Source organism: Schistocerca piceifrons, chromosome X (genome assembly GCF_021461385.2).
Source record: "Schistocerca piceifrons isolate TAMUIC-IGC-003096 chromosome X, iqSchPice1.1, whole genome shotgun sequence".
In the NCBI taxonomy this organism is placed as follows: Eukaryota; Metazoa; Arthropoda; class Insecta; order Orthoptera; family Acrididae; genus Schistocerca; species Schistocerca piceifrons.
In genome coordinates, this window is record NC_060149.1 from 243,794,674 (window position 1) to 243,814,319 (window position 19,646).

General features: G+C 42.0%; 1 protein-coding gene and 1 non-coding gene across 3 annotated transcripts in view; one reads left to right on the plus strand and one right to left on the minus strand.

The window, feature by feature from the left end:
- LOC124721387 overlaps nt 1-19,646 on the plus strand; it is a 254,236-nt gene that overhangs the window by 140,464 nt on the left and 94,126 nt on the right. The window lies entirely within an intron of this gene.
- Nucleotides 17,096-17,170, minus strand: Trnas-gga. Its single transcript has one exon. It is a non-coding gene; the product is annotated as a tRNA-Ser (tRNA).

Sequence of the window (19,646 nt, forward strand, 5' to 3'; positions counted from 1 at the left end):
TATTGGTACATCAGGCGTACATGTTCAAGAATACTTAATGCATTTTGTCATTAACTTGATTAAGAATATAATATTTCTTGCAATAATTAAAATTTCTAAACAGCCAAATAACATGGAAATTCATAAAAGTTCTTGCAAATGCACATGTTTGTTTAATTATATAACCTTTCAGATGTCATACATATGAAATAATGTGATAATGTGACAAGCATCGAAAAAGATATAATTAAAAGAAGAAGGAGGAGGATGAGGAGTAGGAGAATGAGTGGGACTTGATTCAGAGAGCCACTGATTATGGAGCTTGAACACTAATCTCTTAACCAATGCCACCTCACACTGAAAGCAGCAATGCACCAGTACATATTTGACATGTAAATTTTTCTTGTTATTTTCTCAAAATTGTGTGTGTAGTATGCCTTACTATTAAAGGGTGCAAAGTTTGATGTAAATCCATGATCCAAACGTCGATGTGAAAAAAAAGAGCTTCAGCTTCCAATTCAAGGCTTACAAAAGAAAGTGCTGTTTAGGGAACACAAATTAATTAACAGTAGCTGGACGTGCATTGTGACCAGCTTACCACTAGGTTCAATTGTCTGAAATTAAATTACTGATCGCATCTAACCATTATCCTACTAGGATGTATTTATTTTTCCAGATTGTGGGATGTTATTTGCACAGGCTATAGAAATTGAAAAATATAAGAACAGCTTCAACAGAAAAGGAGAAGGACATAGCTAGACAAATTGTGGCCATAATGTTAAATAAAGCAAATAACACTAGCTCATCTGCCAAATGAGCTCCAGCAGACATTTCACTTTGACTTGGCAATCTCTGACACTGTTCAGGTGACAACATGTAACAACAGTAATTGTTCAGCTATGCATAAACAGTTCAACTGTTTTGGCTATCTAGTTCCAAAAGTTCTTCTAAACTTTCAGATTTTGAAGCAATAAACATTGGAGAATACAAACAACAGTCTCTACGACTGTGGCAGTATCTCCAACAGAAAGTGACAAAATTAAACTATAGGACTGTAGCGTGTGAGAGGTCCATGTCTCATTCACAAAATTTTACCCCTTCTCACTTCATTTGACTTCATTTCAGCTGAATATATACTTTTTGATTGATGTAACTCTTTTAGGCTCTCATATACTACTACTGAAAAGGGGGTAGTGAAGTGTTAAGTATGAAGAGTAGCAGTTTTGCTACTTCTGTTGGTGAATTTTATTCAACAGAATGTGAAAAGAAGGATGGGAGAAAAATGCAAATAAATAAAAACAGAGAAGGAAAGTGTGATTGAAATGGTAGTGGGGTTTATGTTCCCTGGTATGTTCAGTCTTAGTTGATCTGAAGAAACATCTAAAATAAGAAAAACAAAACACTTTTTCATTTATAGAAACAACAAGTAAATATAAACATAACAGTAGACTGAGTATTGTGCATTAAAGAATCAGGACTTCTGAATTAATGGAAGCATGCAGTTGCACATAATAGGTTATATAAAATTTGTAACTATGTTCTCTTTACATTTAAGAACACCAGTATATAATAAAAATGTTTTAAGTACTTCTGGTAATAATAGGAGTTTATCTGTATGTAGGTCCTGAATCAGAATTATTGAGAAAAAATCAGAAATTACGTCTCTGTCTACTAGTTTTCCATTTATTTTCAGTTTATGTGAATGTTATCTGGGCATTTGTGTGCATGTTCTTGTAATCAAAAGTTTAAGTATTTTTAGTAGTGGCATAATCTTTAAATTTGGTGTTCATGCAAATCATAAGCTGGAGTAAATAGAGAAATAAAAGAATGTTTTCTTTATTGGTTACCAATAATTTGCTGTGTCAGTATTATAACCAGTGCAACACATATGAAAAAAGTACTGTTTTGGCTAAGAATGAACATACATTTATGGTTACAGATAGCCATATCAAGTTGTAAGATCACCAATCTGAACCTAACATACTGTGTAAATACTTTTCTCTGTTCTTTTGGCTTTAAAATATCTTAAGACCTTAGTAAGCATAGCTTTTCAAGAACACGAAATTCATTGTAAAAATAATTTTGTTTCTTAATCAGATTTTTTCAGTATCACCTCTTTCCAAGTACATTTTTTAATGTAGACAAAAAAATGTTTTTTGACAATCTTTATTAATGTAAACTAGGCAGTATTTCTGGACCTTAGACCTGTTAATGTATGGAAATGTCATGTGTTAAACTTTCTGTAAAATTTAATACCACAGACTTTTCCAGTATGAAATTTATTTATAGCATTCTTGTATTTTACATTAGAGTGCATTTTCCACATTGTATAATATAATGTTAAAGAAACTGTCCATCAGTATCGCATGCTGTTGAATCCACAACTTATCTCATTTGTCCATTTGTGCAATCATCCATGGAGACACTCAGTTGTGCAATGTGATAATGATGGAAAGCAAAACTGAAACATAGATTATTGGAATTCATTTACGATTGGGAAGGTATACCAGATTACATTAAACAAAAAGTTCAGCATCTTGTAAGGTGGAAAATAGCTAGAGCTAACAACCAAAGATTTTGTGGGCACAAAAAAAGTAAATGAAAAAAAATCTCAAATTTAACAGGGCATCTATTAATGAGATGCCCAGAGTTTCAAGCAAATGATAATACAAATGTGACAGAATATACCGGACCAAAGGCATCCATTTGGAATTGTTTTCAGGTGGATGTGAAATGACACAATGAAAATATTATAATTAAAACAATTGAAAATATAAGAATATAAGAGTAAAAAAGTAGAAAACATCATATTTCATCGTATGAAATAGCAGATAATTTAAAAATGTTTGTGCAGCTCAAGAGATGAATCAAAAATACAGATAATCAATAATTAAAATAACAGCATTCTGGAAATAATGTCTATTGAGGCATATAAAACCATTTCAGGCACAAAAACAAAGAAAATGAGTGTGGAGGTGGTGTTGCAATAAAAAATGTTTAAAGTTGCAGAGAAAGTGATATAAATGTTACGTAATTACTTACAGAATCTCTTAAAAAAGGACTGCTTTCCAAAACTGGAACAATGCTATAAATGTTCCACTCCACAAGAATGGATGTCAGTACATTAAAAGGTACAGAAGTATCAGCCTCCTCTCAGTAATAATAATAATAATAATAATAGTAATAGTAATACTTTATTCACCATCGAATGATTATTTGCACATGTATAAAAACAGGTTACAATTCTTGATACATAGCACAATAATACATTCTTCTGAATATGTCATTGATTAACAAAATGATTAAATTAGAAATAAAATGGTTTGCTTAACACTATTTACATATTTTTTCAAAGCACTTCTTATTCTATAAGATATACAACAAGTGAACAGGAGAAATACCAGATTCTATTCAATTGATGGATCTAACTGACTTTAGAAGTGGATATAACAATATGGACCTTTTGAAAATCATGAATGAATTTGTAGAATCGCGCAGTGAATGAAAATAACTTCACTGCTGAGGAAACATTTTTCTTGAAAGAGGTTTTGACTCAATTTCAACAACCCTTGTAAGAAAAGGTATTGGTTCAACCTATTTTAGTATATAAAGTAATGCTGCAGCTTCAAATAGATATTGGGCAAATTAACAAAGAAGTCACATAGATAGGTGTTGGATTTTTGTAGTTTGGGCAGCTAGACTGCAGAAGAAATAAACAAAAGAGTAAAAACTGTCTGGTGTAACTGTGGTAAAATAAATATGTTTTGAAAACCAAACTTCTGATGTGTCTGAAGTAAAGAGTTAACCATCTGTGTGTGTTAATGAATTCTTTCTGATGGCAGTGAGGCATACATTTTCAGCATGAAAAATGCTAAAAAACTGAGGGTTACCAAACTGACACTGGAGTAGTTTATGCTGGGATTACTAGGAGAGACAGGAGAAGAAACAAATGTGTTAGGAAAGTAACTGGAGTGGAAGATATACCTGTGATAAGAATGAAATGAAGGTTTATAGGATCTGGATATGGATAGTAAATGGGCCCAGGAAGCTCATTGCAAGACTTCAACCCCTTCAAAGAGTTCAAGATGATGACCTAATTGAAGTTTGGTAAATGAAATTAGATTGCATGTAGGAGAATGTGGATGTGAGGGGCTGAAGACCTTAATATATGCTGATGTCTGGAGGATGCCTGTATCCAGCAGAGGGTGTCAGATGGATGATGGTAATGACTAAGAAATTAGTGTACTGGTAAATCATGTGGGGGACATGACTCAGTCAGTAAATCTACAGCACAGTTGTTAGAAGACTAACCATATTTTCAGGCCCAAGACAATATCTTCACTACATTTTAACCCTAAATCGTAAGAACATATATTTTTGTATTCCAACTTATTTACTCGGCACATTTTAAACAAATATTTTATATTTGAATGTTGAGAGAACAATTAATAGGCTTGAAACTTCCTGGCAGATTAAAACTGTGTGCCGGACCAAGACTCGAACTCGGGACCTTTGCCTTCACGGGCAAGTGCTCTACCAACTGAGCTACCCAAGCACAACTCACGCCCTGTCCTCACAGCTTTATTTCTGCCAGTATCTTGACTCCTACCTTCCCCCAGGCTGTGGCTAAGCCATGTTTCCGCAAAATCCTTTCTTTCAGGAGTGCTAGTTCTGCAGGGTTCGCCGGAGAGCTTCTGTAAAGTTTGGAAGGTAGGAGACGAGATACTGGCAGAAGTAAAGCTGTGAGGACGGGCTGTGAGTCGTGCTTTGGTAGCTCAGTTGGTAGAGCACTTGCCCGTGAAAGGCGAAGGTCCTGAGTTCGAGTCTTGGTCCGGCTCACAGTTTTAATCTGCCAGGAAGTTTCATATCAGTGCACACTCCACTGCAGAGTGAAAATCTCATTCTGGAATTAATACGCTTATTCTAACCAACTGAAGGTGCGAAAGAAAGTCGTGTAGCATGCAACCATAGTGCACAAGTTCAACAGTACTGAACATGTGCTGGATGCGTTATGCAGTGAAATTTAATCAGTAGATCAATGAATGAGTTTAATGTAATGTGTTTTGGGCTTACCATCATCAGATTTTCTGAAAATAGAGGATACATTGTTGTGAAATAAAAAATTAACAGCGGTGACATGCAGTATGAACAAGAACATACATTTATTACAACAAAATTAACACAAACCAAATAAATCATATTGTTCAGATGAACTGAAACTGCATGTCGAAAACATAACTGTCAGAGGCAGACTGGCAGTGCAAGCAGGAGGACATCACCATGTAGCAAAAGCTGCTGATGGGAGGCACTAGCTTGCCTCAGCATCAAATAGGAAAGCAAAGTGCAATATGTTATTTAAACTGATGGAACTTTAAATAAAATTTAAAATATATACATACTGAACTGAATACAATTAACATTCATATGTCATGAATGACATGATAGAAAATTAGAATTTTTTTATAAATATACAAAAAAACCAATGTAAGAGTCACACAGTATAATGATACTATTTGTTTTTGAACAATGAGATTTTATGATAGCTATACTGGCATGTAAGAAATTATGTAAATTGGATTGGAAGAGCGCATAACAAGTGATTGTGGGACTAGTAGGAGAACATAAGCATACAATACTTATTATCCTACAAAAACCATAGCTGTAGCCTTATAACCTTGCATACATTTCTTACACAAACCAATTTTTTTATGTATGAAAAAGTAAATCACATAATATATTTTCAGTCAATCTAGAGAACTGACATACAGGATTGTCAATTACATTGTGTATAGTGTCATAGTACTTCTACAACAAAGAACCTGTGAGACATAACTAAAATGTAGCTGTTCACATTGTAATCGGTACATCTTGATAGTCATGAACAAAGCCAGTTCTTCATAGTAAAATCATGATTAATGAGAAATGCTATAGTATATTAAAAAAATTGTGTATCCTTAAGTAATGTAAAAATAATAAAAACGCAATGGACAATTGTGATTATGCATCCTCCCAGTGATGGTCGTGGAACAAGTAACACTAAAATATGAAAAACAGCATTAAATCACATTTAGTCTCTCAAAACATGTGCTACATACAGCTAGGACACTTTATTACAGAGCACCTTAAAAACAGAACTACATTACCAAATATGTAACAAAGCATAAAATCCACTAAGGGTAAGTAAGAATATTTTTATGTAATAAAATAAAAGTAGTAAGGGTGAAGATAGGAAGATAAGGGCTGTAATGTATATAATTTACATATCCAATGCATCATTGAAAATATTAAAGAACTACTGGTGACTGAAATCCAGTTATTGATTAAGTACTGTAGATTAATTATGTGATTGGTGCACGTGGATTTCTGACTCTTCTAGAAAAAGCAGTTCTGCCCTTTGGGTTCAACATGTAGATTATTCGAACCTCTGTCAGAGGCATAGAATCTACCTCCTGCAATAAATGGGAGCCAAGTGCCATGTTATTTTTATATGTGTGGTCCCTAAATTGGTAGCAAAATCCCTACCTGTCTGTCCTCCATAAATATAATCACAGGACCCACATGTAATCCTGTATGCCTCCATTCACATAATTACATAAATATAACCCTAATTTTAGAATCTGATATGAACCCTTTCTTTTTTTAAAGGGATGTGTGATATTTTCACAGTATGTGCCAAGAAGGAGATGGAAGCATATTTAGTATTGCCTTTTGCTACAACAAGCCTAGGTGTCTCCTTGCTGAACACCTCCTTCTCAACATCTCGTATAAATTTTTCAGTGTATTGATTAACCATCCCCACCTGCACAATTGTATCAGTTTCCTTATTCATATTCTCACTACTCAGGTCAAACTAAGGTAACCTGTTAAACATCACATGGAAATAAGGACGTTTGTTTTGTAGCGGTGTTCGTAGCGACAAACACTTGGCTGTAGAAATGGCTTACGAAGGCACCGCCACACTTTTAATAGCGGGCCGACCGGTCCGCTGGAACAGTAAACAGAAAGATGAAAGCCCAAACACTCATATAAAATAAAAGTCGGTACTTATCTTTTATTAATGAAGATACAGTAACACAGTAGTGAACTCGGTGTCTACAGAAATCTGTCAGTTCGAGTCGGAGCGGCTAGGTCAGCGTCGGCTGACGACAAACAACAACTCTGCTGCGATGAACACACAACTGACTAGCAAGTACACAATTCGGTGGCGAGTATACAACTGAGCGGCGAATACAGAACTGTCCTAGCGCTCGCGACTCCAGCGCTTAAGAAGCCAGAAGCCAGCGGTGGCGCGCGCAGACTTGCGGCGATTTCCTGTATCGCTGGCGCTGCTTATGCGGACGGCGTCCGGACTTTGATGCTGCCAACCTTTTGGCAGCGGGCTCGGGTGGCATTACTGGCTAGGACATAACACTCCTCCCCCCCAAATCGCCGCACCGTCGTTGAATAATGACGTGGCGAGCGTCGACGGCGGGGGAGGGGTCTGGCCGCAGGCGTAGCAGAAGAGACCGGGGCGGAGACTGTTGTCGGTGGCAGTCCCCGGTCCGCACCCCAGCATTGGCCGCGCGGGGCCTTGGAAAACACCGACTGAAAACCGAGGTCAGGGTGCACGCCTGTGACCACGGGCGCAGCTTCTGGTACTGGACGCGACGGGGCGTCGGGACCCACGAAGAGAGGCAGCGTCTCCTGACGCTGCGTCAACGGCTGCTGAGTGGGCGCCGGACAAGGCGCTGCGGTGTCAGACTCCTTGGGGGTGCCCAAGGAAAGCGGCTGCAGGACAGGCTGCACAGCCACCGCTTGGGAAGGCGGCCCGGCTGAGGGGTCGACGTCCATCAGCTCCGAAGGCGGTGGCGACTGAAGAGGGACCGCAGGCGCCGGAGCGACCACCTGGGGCGCTCCCGGAGGAAGCTGCGCGGGAGGCATCAATGGGACGGGCTGTCGGCGTGGTAGCGGCGACAGCTGCTGCTGCTGCCCCGGGGGCGGCAGCGAAGTCGGAAGGCGCGGCTGGAACCCGCCGCGGACCAAATCTGTGGACAAAGAACGAGCGGCAGAATCTGGGCGGCCAGCGCGGCGCAACTGGTTCTGATGCCTCCTGTGCACCCCAGTAGCACCTTGAATAGTATAAAAACCGCGACCCTGGACACTTATCACGGTACCACGTTCCCAACGACGGCGACCGTGATAAACTCTGAAGAAAACAGCGTCGTCGCGCTGAAAACGCGTGCGATGCTCAGAAGCGGAGGGTCAATCCGGGGGGTGCAACAACCGTAGTAGGGTGCGATGACGACGGCCGTGGAGAAGCTCCGCAGCCGAAGGGCCGTCGCGTGGCGTGGTCCGGTACGACGACAGGAACGTGATGAGGGCCTGCTGACGAGAGTGCGTAGCACGAAGGCGGTCCATATGATCCTTGAATGTGCGTACAAAACGTTCCGCTGCACCATTCGATTGAGGGTGGAACGGCGGAGTAAGAACATGGCGAATGCCATTGGCAGAACAAAAACTTTCAAATTCAGCAGAGGTAAATTGTGGACCATTGTCAGACACTAAAACTTCTGGAAGACCCTCAATACAAAAAATTGAAGTCAACGCCTGTATAGTTTGTGCAGACGTTGTAGACTGCATGGGCACAACAAACGGAAAATTACTAAATGCATCTATCACGATGAGCCAACGAGAATTTCAATATGGACCAGCGAAATCAATATGTACTCGCTGCCAGGGACCGGCAGGGCGTGCCCACTCAAAATATCGTTGAGGCGGAGCAGCTTGGTGTTCGGCACACGTCGAACAATCTGTAGACATCTGCGTAATCTGCTTATCAATGCCGATCCATGTACAATGACGGCGGGCAAGCTGCTTGGTGCGGACCACTCCCCAATGACCTTGATGCAACAAGTCGAGGACCTTGGATTGGAGCACTTGGGGAACCACTACTCGAAGCTGGTCATTCTCGGTGCGTAACAGCAAAACTCCGTGCGAAACAGACAACAGATGACGTTGCGGATAATAGCGACGAACCACAGGATCCGATATGTCCTTTGCCTTGGACGGCCAACCACGTTGAACAAAACGTAATAATAAACTCAGATGAGGATCCGTAGCTGTCTCACGTGCCACCTGACGATAATCAATCGGAAAATCCCGGAGGGATTGATGCTCATCGGTGTCAATCTGATGGCAAGAGTCTTCAGAGGAATCGAAGACATCATCCGCAGCAATCGGCAATCTAGAAAGCGCGTCAGCGTTTGCATGCTGAGCTGTAGGGCGATACAGTATCTCATACTGGTATTGTGATAACAAAAGAGCCCAACGTTGTAGTCTTTGAGCTGTCCGCTGAGGAACTGGTTTAGACGGATGAAACAGTGACGTCAGGGGCTTGTGATCAGTTACTAAATAGAATGGTCTACCATAGAGGTAGTGATGGAATTTTGTGACACCGAACACAATAGCCAACGCTTCCTTGTCCAATTGGCTATAATTACACTGAGCTTTGTTGAGCAATTTAGATGCGAACGCAATAGGACGTTCGGTGTTACCGACTCGGTGAGACAACACAGCACCGAGGCCGAAAGAAGAGGCATCACAAGCTAACACCAGAGGCTTGTTAGGGTCGTAATGGACCAGACAACGATCATTCAATAAAGCCTCTTTAAGCTGCTGAAAGGCTGATTGGCAATCAGCTGACCACACAAACGGAACATTCTTACGGCGGAGACGATGCAACGGTGCAGCAATCTGCGATGCATTAGCTATAAACCTAATATAATACGTCAATTTGCCAAGAACTGCTTGCAATTCATGCAGATTGCGAGGGGCGGGCAAATCACGAATAGCTGCTAAATGTGACTGGGAGGGATGAATGCCTTGAGCATTAATAACATGTCGCAGATACTCCATCTCCGTAAGGAAAAATGAACATTTATCGATGTTGCAACGTAGGCCTGCCTGAGACAACACTTTAAACAAACACTCCAAATTACGGAAATGTTCAGCAGGCGTCCGACCAGACACAACAATATCGTCTAAATAATTGCAACACGATGGCACATTAGCCAGAAGTTGTTACAAAAAACGTTGAAAAACAGCTGGAGCTGACGCACAACCAAAAGGCAAACGCAGAAAACGGAACAACCCCAACGACGTGTTTATGACAAAATACTGTTGTGATTGCTCGTCGAGGGGCAATTGCAAATATGCTTCACGGAGATCAATTTTGGAAAAGAAACGAGCTTCCCCTAACTTATCCATCAGCTCGTCCGGTCTAGGCAAAGGAAAAGAATCAATGACAGTCTGAGGATTAACTGTCGACTTAAAATCAGCACACAAACGTAATTTGCCAGACGGTTTCTTTATAATAACTAAGGGAGAAGCCCACTGGCTCGCTGAAACGGGTTGAATAACACCGTTGTTTTGCCAACGACGAAGTTCATCTTCTACAGGTGCCCGGAGGGCGTGAGGCACTGGACGAGCACGACAAAATCGAGGCTGAGCATTATCTTTTAACGTAATATGAGCGGCAAAGTTCGCAGCACAACCTAGTTCGTCTTTAAATATGTCACTGTATCATTTACACAACTCGGTTATGCTGTCTTGAGGAACAACAACAGAATCAATTTGCAACACATTGTCTTGGATAGACAGGCCAAACAAGTCAAAACAGTCTAATCCGAAAATGTTTACACTGTCTGTAGCGCGGAGCACTGTGAATGAAACTGTTTTTGTATTGCCACGGAATGTGGCTGGCACGCTACATACACCTAACACAGGAATTCGTTCTCCACTATAAGTAGCCAAAGAATGTTTTGCCGCTGAAAGTTTAGGGCGGCCGATAGCCGCATACGTAGCACTATTTATGAGAGTCACAGACGCACCAGTGTCTAATTGAAAATTGAAGGTCTTATCCTGGATGCGTAGCTTCACAAATAGTTTATTACACTGTCTCTGGATCGGTGCAGTGGAGGCGGAAGACACCAAATCAGCGCGTTTAGCGCGTGTTCGCTGCTTACGACATCTCGTGGGTTGGGCGGGTGGAACAACTACTCCCGCTTCACTTGCAGTCTGTACATTACTTTTTACAGCGTTTGAATTACACTTGGGTCGCATAGCAGAGGGCTGGGTGGGTGGCTTATTGCGAACAAGTTTATTACCCACACGAACCGTGGAAGAGTCTTTAAACACGACCTTCTGGGCGGGCTGGCTTTGAAGAACATGAATATCCATGGGCTGGGCAGCACTAGAATTGTTCTTGCGTTTACGCAAACAAACAGTCTGGATGTGTCCTTTCCGTTGACAAAAGTGACAAACCGCGTTTCTTAATGGGCAACGTTCACGAGGATGAGCAAGAACACACTTAGGGCAAGACTTAACTCTATCATTTTGCACACGCGGCTGACGAATGTGTTTAACATGACGCGGCCGGCTAGTGTTTACAGTCTGACTCTGCCGGTGGGGCCGCGGGCGTGACGTAACTTGCTTAGCACAGGCAATTTGAGAAATACATGGCTGATCTAACTCACACTCAGCATAGTCAAAAGTATCTTGGGCTTCAATGATGTTCATCACAGTCTCTAATGACGGGTCAGGCAACTTTAAGATAGCAGCACGAATACGAGAATCTGCAATGTTTTGAGTAATAGCGTCTCGTAACATGACATCACTGTAGGAAGCTCCACACACACAATTAAATCGGCACTGACGGGTGAGGCCCCGTAAATCTGTTAACCACTGTTTATTAGATTGATGTGGCAGTTTCTTTAATCTGAAGAACTTGAATCTGGCTGCTGCCACATGAACTCGCGACTCGAAATACTCAGCAAGCTTGTTAACAACAACGTCATAGTCTAAAGCTTCTGGCTGGGATTCCGGGAACAACTTACAAAGTAGTCGATAGATTTCCACGCCTGCAGTGGAAATTAAATAAAGCTGCCGCTCAGTACCTGTGATTTTGTAGACTGTCATGTGCGCCTGCAACTGCGCGAAATATTCTTGCCATTGTTCTCTGGATTCATCAAAAGCCCGGAACTGTGGTGCTGCCTGTGCTTGTTCCTTTTGTGTTGGAGGATTAGCCGCTTGTTTGGCGATTGCTTCCACCAGACTTTGTATTTGCTGACTCTGTAACAAGATCAACTGTTGTAATTCGGCAGACATAGTGAACACAAATTAAACCAGCCCCCAAAAGTTTAACGCTATAATTAGTATAACCAGAAACAAGTTGAACCAGCCCTGCACACAAGTTCGGAAGTCCTCGTCGCCAGTTTTGTAGCGGTGTTCGTAGCGACAAACACTTGGCTGTAGAAATGGCTTACGAAGGCACCGCCACACTTTTAATAGCGGGCCGACCAGTCCGCTGGAACAGTAAACAGAAAGATGAAAGCCCAAACACTCATATAAAATAAAAGTCGGTACTTATCTTTTATTAATGAAGATACAGTAACACAGTAGTGAACTCGGTGTCTACAGAAATCTGTCAGTTCGAGTCGGAGCGGCTAGGTCAGCGTCGGCTGACGGCAAACAACAACTCTGCTGCGATGAACACACAACTGACTAGCAAGTACACAATTCGGTGGCGAGTATACAACTGAGCGGCGAATACAGAACTGTCCTAGCGCTCGCGACTCCAGCGCTTAAGAAGCCAGAAGCCAGCGGTGGCGCGCGCAGACTTGCGGCGATTTCCTGTATCGCTGGCGCTGCTTATGCGGACGGCGTCCGGACTTTGATGCTGCCAACCTTTTGGCAGCGGGCTCGGGTGGCATTACTGGCTAGGACATAACAGTTTGTGTGTGCAGGCAGTTAACAAAATGTCTGTAAGAAGCTGTGATCATTTCGTTTTGGCTTTTAAGTCCATTATTTGTGAAAAAGGTGTTCTTAAGATCATTCATAACCACAGAAACATAAGAGTTACACTTGTCTGGTGTGAGACGTTCCCTGGGGGAGGGGTGGGGGGGGGGGTGTCCACTAGGGGCCGAACCAGACAATAACCCTGGGTTCGGTGTAGGGCGGCAGAGGGGTGAAGTGGACTGTGGTGGTCATCATGGGATTGTGGACCACTGCGGCTGTGGTGGGGACAGAGCCTCTCCATCATTTCTGGGTCCCTGGTTAACATACAATACAATACAATATTGTCATCTACTGTAGGTACATTGATGACATTTTCATTTTGTATCATGGGAATTATCTGAATATATATTGTTTTACACAGTACATAAAAAAATCCAGTTTACAGTGAAATTAGAGAATGATTACTATCTCAATTTTCTTGACTTAAAAGCCAAAAGGAAAGGGTCAGAACTTCTTATAGACATTTTTCACAAGCCTATAAGTATTGACATCTTCATCAGTGATGAATCATGTCACCCACTTGCACACAAATGTACTTACTTCCGTGTGATGTTTAACAGGTTAGCCAAGTTAGATCTGAATAGTGAGAATATGCATAAGGAAATAGATATAATTGTGCAGGTGGGGCTTCCTAATGGATATTCTGAAAAATTTATATGGGATGTTGAGAAGGTGGTGTTCAGAAAGAAAACAAATCTAGGCTTGTCATAGCAAAATACAACACTAAATTATGCTTCCATCTCCTTCTCAGGCACATATTGTGAAATATCACAGATGACTTTAAAAAAGCAAGGGTTCAAATACAGATTCTGCACCCATAAAAAATTAGAGTTATATTTAAGTAATTATGTGAATAGAGGTATATAGGATTACATGGAGGTACTGTGATTGTATTTTCGTGGGACAGACAGGTAGGGATTTTGCTACTAATGTAGAGACCGCACATACAAAAATAACGCAGCCCTTGGCTGGCATTTACTGCAGGAGAGACATTCTATGCCTCTTACTGTTTACATGGGACAGTCAAGTACTGATTTTACTACAAATGTAGGGACCACACATATAAAAATAACACAGCCCTTTGCTGCAATATAATGCAGGAGAGAGATTCTATGCCTCCTACAAATGGAGGTTTGAATATTCTCCATACTGAACCCAAAGGTAAGAACTGCATATTCTGGAAGAGTCAGAGCTCCATGTGCACCAGGCATGTAATTCATCTACAGTACTGAATGAACAACTGGTTTCCAGTTGCCAATGGTTCTTTTGTATTTTCAGTGGTGTATTGGATACATAAATTATGTACATTACAGCCCTTATCTTCCAATCTTCACCCTTACTATTTTTATTTTATTACATAAAAATATTCTTACTTACCCTCAGTGCATTTTATGCTTTGTTGCGTATTTGGTAATGTAGTTCTGTTTTTAAGGTGCTCTGTAATAAAGTGTCCTAGCTGTATGTAGCATATGTTTTGAGAGACTAAATGTGATTAATGTTGTGTTTCGTATTTTGGTGTTACTTGTTCCACCACCATCACTGGGAGGATGCATAATCACAATTGTCAATTTGGTTTTTATTATTTTCACATTAATTAAAGATACACAATTTTTTAAATATATTCTAGCATTTCTCATTAATCATGTTTTTACCATGAGGAACTGGCTTTGTTCATGACTATCAAGATGTACCGATTACAATGTGAACAGCTGCATTTTAGTTATGTCTCACAGGTTCTTTGTTGTAGAAGTGCTATGACACTAAACACAATGTAATTGACAATCCTGTATGTCAGTTCTTTAGATTAACTGAAAATACATTATGTGGTTTACTTTTTTATACATCAAAATTGGTTTGTGTAAGAAATTTATGAAAGGTTATAAGGCTACAGCTATGGTTTTTGTAGGATAATAAGTATTGTATGCTTATGTTCTCCTACTATTCCCACAATCACTTGTTATGCGCTCTTCCAATCCAATTTACATAATTTCTTACATGCCAGTATAGCTATCATAAAATCTCATTGTTCAAACACAAATAGTATCATTATACTGTGTGTCTCTTATATTGGTTTTTTGTATATTTATCAAAAAAATTCTAATTTTCTATCATGTCATTCATGACATATGAATGTTAATTGTATTCAGTTCAGTATGTATATATTATAAATTTTATTTAAAGTTCCAACAGTTTAAATAACATATTGCACTTTGCTTTCCTATTTGATGCTGAGGGTGCCACCTTGGGCAAGCCAGTGCCTCCCATCAGTAGTTTTTTGCTTCATGCTGATGTCATCTTACTGGCACTACCAGTCTGCCTCTGAAAGTTATGTACTTGATATGTAGTTTCAGTTCAGCTGAACAATGTGATGTATTTGGTATGTGTAGATATGGTATAATTAAATTTTTCTTGAGACACTTGAGTCACGTCTTAATCTACAGTAATGATGGAAGTCAAAGAAATTAATTAAAATTTGTCCCATGGCTGGTTCTTGAACCTGGGTCTCCTTGCTTACTAGGTAGGAATGCTTGCCAGTTGCTATGGTACTGTGGTTGTGTAATGGCTAGCATTCTTGCCTGGTAAGTAAGGAGATCTGGGTTCAAGACCTGACCATGGTACAAATTTTAATTCATTTCTTCGGCTTTCATCCTTATCGTATTTTGTATGTGTTCTTTTTGTTGTAACAAATGTTTGTTTTTCTTCACACATGTCACTGCTGTTAATTTTTTATTTCATGACAATGTATCCTCTGAAACTTCCTGGCAGATTAAAACTTTGTGCCCGACCGACACTCAAACTCGGGACCTTTGCCTTTCGCGGGCAAGTGCTCTACCAACTGAGCTACCGAAGCACGACTCACGCCCAGTACTCACAGCTTTACTTCTGCCAGTACCTCGTCTCCTACCTTCCAAACTTTACAGAAGCTCTCCTGCGAACCTTGCAGAACTAGCACTCCTGAAAGAAAGGATATTGCGGAGACATGGCTTATCCACAGCCTGGGGGATGTTTCCAGAATGAGATTTTCACTCTGCAGTGGAGTGTGCGCTGATATGAAACTTCCTGGCAGATTAAAACTGTGTGCCCAACCGAGACTCAAACTCGGGACCTTTGCTTTTCGCAGGCAAGTGCTCTACCAACTGAGCTACCGAAGCACGACTCACGCCCGGTACTCACAGCTTTACTTCTGCCAGTACCTCGTCTGCTAACTTCCAAACTTTACAGAAGCTCTCCTGCGAACCTTGCAGAACTAGTACTCCTGAAAGAAAGGATATTGCGGAGACATGGCTTAGCCACAGCCTGGGGGATGATTCCAGAATGAGATTTTCACTCTGCAGCGGAGTGTGCGCTGATATGAAACTTCCTGGCAGATTAAAATTGTGTGCCTGACCAAGACTCAAACTCGGGACCTTTGCCTTTCGCGGGCAAGTCCTCTACCAACTGAGCTACCGAAGCACGACTCATGCCTGGTACTCACAGCTTTACTTCTGCCAGTACCTCGTCTCCTACCTTCCAAACTTTACAGAAGCTCTCCTGCGAACCTTGCAGAACTAGCACTCCTGGAAGAAAGGATATTGCGGAGACATGGCATAGCCACAGCTTGGGGGATGTTTCCAGAATGAGATTTTCACTCTGCAGTGGAGTGTGCGCTGATATGAAACTTCCTGGCAGATTAAAATTGTGTGCCTGACCAAGACTCGAACTCGGGACCTTTGCCTTTGGCGGGCAAGTCCTCTACCAACTGAGCTACCGAAGCACAACTCACGCCCGGTACTCACAGCTTTACTTCTGCCAGTACCTCGTCTCCTACCATCCAAACTTTACAGAAGCTCTCCTGCGAACCTTGCAAAACTAGCACTCCTGAAAGAAAGGATATTGCGGAGACATGGCTTAGCCACAGCCTGGGGGATGTTTCCAGAATGAGATTTTCACTCTGCAGTGGAGTGTGCGCTGATATGAAACTTCCTGGCAGATTAAAACTGTGTGCCCAACCGAGACTCAAACTCTGGACCTTTGCTTTTCGCAGGCAAGTGCTCTACCAACTGAGCTACCGAAGCACGACTCACGCCCGGTACTCACAGCTTTACTTCTGCCAGTACCTCGTCTGCTAACTTCCAAACTTTACAGAAGCTCTCCTGCGAACCTTGCAAAACTAGCACTCCTGAAAGAAAGGATATTGCGGAGACATGGCTTAGCCACAGCCTGGGGGATGTTTCCAGAATGCGATTTTCACTCTGCAGCGGAGTGTGCGCTGATATGAAACTTCCTGGCAGATTAAAACTGTGTGCCCGACCGAGACTCGAACTCGGGACCTTTGCCTTTCCCGGGCAAATGCTCTACCAACTGAGCTACCGAAGCATGACTCACGCCCGGTACTCACAGCTTTACTTCTGCCAGTATCTCGTCTCCTACCTTCCAAACTTTACAGAAGCTCTCCTGCTAACCTTGCAGAACTAGCACTCCTGAAAGAAAGAATATTGCGGAGACATGGCTTAGGCACAGCCTGGGGGATGTTTCCAGAATGAGATTTTCACTCTGCAGCGGAGTGTGCGCTGATATGAAACTGTGGCTAAGCCATGTCTTCGCAATATCCTTTCTTTCAGGAGTGCTAGTTCTGCAAGGTTCACAGGAGAGCTTCTGTAAAATTTGGAAGGTAGGAGACGAGGTGCTGGCAGAAGTAAAGCTGTGAGTATCGGGCATGAGTCGTGCTTCGGTAGCTCAGTTGGTAGAGCACTTGCCCGCGAAAGGCATAGGTCCCGAGTTCAAGTCTCGGTCGGGCACACAGTGTTAATCTGCCAGGAAGTTTCATATCAGCGCACACTCCGCTGCAGAGTGAAAATCTCATTCAGGAAACAATGTATCCTCTGTTTTCAGAAAATCTGCTGATGGGTAAACCCAAAATACATTATATTAATGTCATTTGTTGACCAGCTGATGACACTTCATTGCATGACCAATCCAACATTTATGCAATACTGTTTAGCTTATTTTAGTTGCATTGTTCTTAGCTGAAGGAAAGGAGAAGTTCTTTATTTGATTTGTTTCTTTAATAGGCATATCAGTGTCTCATGAATTGTGCCAGTATTAAGTGAATCACTCTTATGCAAGGATTGCAAGTGATTTGTTGTTAGGATAGTGCCATTTTGTGTCACTGTATGAATGTTTTCTATGTTTGTATCTATGTAAAACATAAAAATAGTAAACTCAGGTAATGTGGCTCTTACATGTGACCAGTATTTTGCATTAGGACTTGTAACTAGACAATATTTTGAATGAGAAAGGTGTATTTTCAGAAAGCTACTTTTATTTACATGAGCTGTAGAGCAAAAAATGAAGTTTGAGGGTTCAGTTGCAAAGTGCCTGACTGCGAATCCAAAGTTCTTGTGTTTGATCTCTTATCAGCTCTCGGATTTTTATCTGTCATTTATCAGTTTTTATCTGACATTTATTTTTCAGCTCTGGCAATGTTTTGTAATGTGAAAAATGGGAGAGTTTTGCTGTAGTTAAGAGCCAATGTTACACTCTAAAGCCCCATGTAACTTGCTACATTAGTCGGTTTGAATGTTGGAGGAAGGCAGAGGCATACAGCCTCCAATAGAAGAGTGGCTCATACTCCAGTTTTCAATCCAACCTTAGAGTTGATTGCAGCTGCAGCTTATAGATAGAAGAGGCAAAAGTGTTTGTGATTTACTTAATCCACAAGTTTTAGTTAATTGGGTTTGTTGTACAACACTGCAGTTTGTCTAAAACAGTTGTTGACAGAGGAGTCCAGTTGATGAGCTATTATCTCATCCAACAGAGTACTCTAAAATGGTAGATTTTGTGTGTGTGTGTGTGTGTGTGTGTGTGTGTGTGTGTTATAACGTCAAGTTGAACACATATATTTCAGAATGACACAACACATATAAATCACAGAGTAAGTTGACAAGCAAGACATGTGCATGCGTTAACATTCGCATGAGCACTGAGTCCCAGTCTAGCGGCCGCTGCTCGGCTGGCCGCTTAGGTGGCGCAGCTGCTGCATGGCTGGCAGACAGCGCCGCACGTAGAGGACGCGCGTAATTGCGCGGTGGCACTTTGAATGATCAGCGAGTCACAACACTTTTCCCCCCTTTGAAATTGTTGCACTGGTCCTGATGGAGGTGTCCTGGAGATGGCTAACGTCCATAGGCGTTGTTTGACTCACCGTAAAGTCTCTAGGAGGAGGCTTCCCGTACGGACGGAAGTGTCCCTGATGATAACGGTTCGAGATGACAGGAGACGTAGGGGTTGAATCTGCTGGGGCCCCGTGCACCGATCTGCCCGTGGCGGCAAGTCCAGTTGATATAACAGGAGACATGGGCGATGTGTCGGCGTCCACTGGAGGAGGAGGCGAGTAGATTGGCTCTGACAGAGGATGGTCATCCGGTTCCTGCATGGGCACGTCTCCTGGTGGCGTCCGTTATTGTGCTGGCATCACGATGACGGTGAGAGGGCTGAGTTGTGAGTATTGAGAGATGCCAAGATCCCGAGTGTCGGGTAGAGCCGAAGGTGGTGTAGCGGCATTCGGAAATGGCGTTGCCGGCACACGGGGCCGAAGCTGGTCCAAATGACACACTGCAACACCCGTGTCCGTCTGGATTTCATACAGGCAGCGGCCACGGTGTCGTAAGATGCAGCCCGGGCTCCATTTTGGCCGCCTGCCGTATCCCCGTACCCAGACGAGGTCATCGGCGGTGAACCAGCCAAGTGAAGGCACCCGTGGCCGTGAGGTGGAAGGCCCCAGAAGATGAAGTAGCGTGCGGGGCTGTCGGCCATGTAAGAGCTCAGCCGGGTTGTGGTCGCCCATGGGGGTG